This window comes from Morone saxatilis, unplaced genomic scaffold (genome assembly GCF_004916995.1).
Source record: "Morone saxatilis isolate NCDOM2014 unplaced genomic scaffold, NCSU_SB_2.0 Contig21, whole genome shotgun sequence".
In the NCBI taxonomy this organism is placed as follows: Eukaryota; Metazoa; Chordata; class Actinopteri; family Moronidae; genus Morone; species Morone saxatilis.
The window spans coordinates 16004254-16005916 of record NW_023339774.1 but is presented as its reverse complement, the minus strand read 5'-3'; positions in this window follow the sequence as shown (position 1 = coordinate 16005916).

Sequence of the window (1663 nt, the reverse complement as noted above, 5' to 3'; positions counted from 1 at the left end):
CAGGTGCCAGAGGAAACATCGGAAAGACGAAGCTTAGCCTCGTTTGTGCGCTCGCTGCGTTACTCCTGTTAGTGATTCGTGTATGTATCCTGGAGGGAAATGTTTGACATAATTGGGAAAGTAATCGCTTCCCGAGAGAGAGAGAAAGAGAGAGAGAGGATTACTCTAATAAACATATCTGTTAAATCTAAGTAAGAAAGCAAAATAGTTATGGAGGAGGCTACAGCCAGCGCAAAGACTGGAAACAGCTAAACAAAATACCTCTAGAAGCAGCTCTAAGGCTTACTGATTAACACGTTGTATCTCTTCTTTTTTTTTTGGTTTTGTTTAACCAGTACATAAACATTGCAGGGGTCATGGAGGTTTAAGCGCTGCAGGACTATTTCTTGGCCAGGCGCAGTCACTTCCTGGAGTCCTGCTGTGACGTAAGGTTGCCAGGCAACCGGCAGCGACTCCAGGAAGTTGTCATTTTTGTTTTGTTTTGTTTATTTTAATGTATAAAGATCTAATGTGTTAACCAACATTATATAATAATCTACAGATTGTGCATCAGTCCGCTAGCTATGCAAATGTAAAATAATAATTAAAAAAATTATCATTAAAAATGTAGACGTACGCTGACTGTTGACAGCTTTTTTTTAATTAAAAAATAAAAATAAAAGCTGCCAAAACCGATTCTCCTGTTTATTTCAGAGGTGTCAGTTTTTAAACCAGAGAGAAAATTCCTTTTCAAATGTGTCATGGTGACTCATTAACTTCAGCCTGCACAGTACTGTAGAGTTCACCCCTGATTTGATCAACTCTGACATTGCCTGGGCTGTAAAGATTTATCACTCAGAGAAGTACAAAAAAAAAAAATCCACTGGTTAACCAACTCCCAGAAGTCATTAATCCAATAACAAATCAGTGCTGAATTAAAATATAATGAGAAAACACCCAAGTGTACATTTAACCTGTTTCTTATATAATGTCATCATGTTTGCAGACACCAATTGGTCTGTAATTTATTCCCTCAGTGTCTAATATTAGTGGTTAGAGTTACCATGGCGTGTACACTTCAGGAACAAAGAGGAGTGTAGGTCAACAGCAATTACAGCTGACATTAGCTCACTGACCCCATCTAGTGCTTTGGAGGTTAAGCTACACACACATTTATTCTAGCACACCGTTTAATTCCCATCATGTCTCTTCTAATATATATATATATATATATATTTCTTTTAATTGTTGCCCTAGTGTGGTTAATGTGGGTTGCCCTAGTGTGGTTAATGTGGGTAATGTTTTACCTGTTTTATTGTTAGCAATCATCTATACTGATGGGGGCTTTTTATTGTTTTGGAAAAGTGCACAACAACAACATGAGGGAGGTCTGGGATGGCATGAAAACCATCACAGGCTGCAACAAGGCGGCAAGAAGAATGCACATCACAGGGAGGGGGGGATGCGGGAGAGCAAACCACCGAAACCTGTTTTTTTAAATATAAATATCCACTCCCACTGAAACCAGCGACCGGCCACTCACCACCCCACCATGTCCATCCCCCATCCACTTTATCTAATGATGCTTTGTTATCACGATCTTGAATTTCTCTCGGGATAAATAATATCTAAGTAACTATCTAATATCTATCAGTATCTATCACTTATCTAAATCGCAAACCAT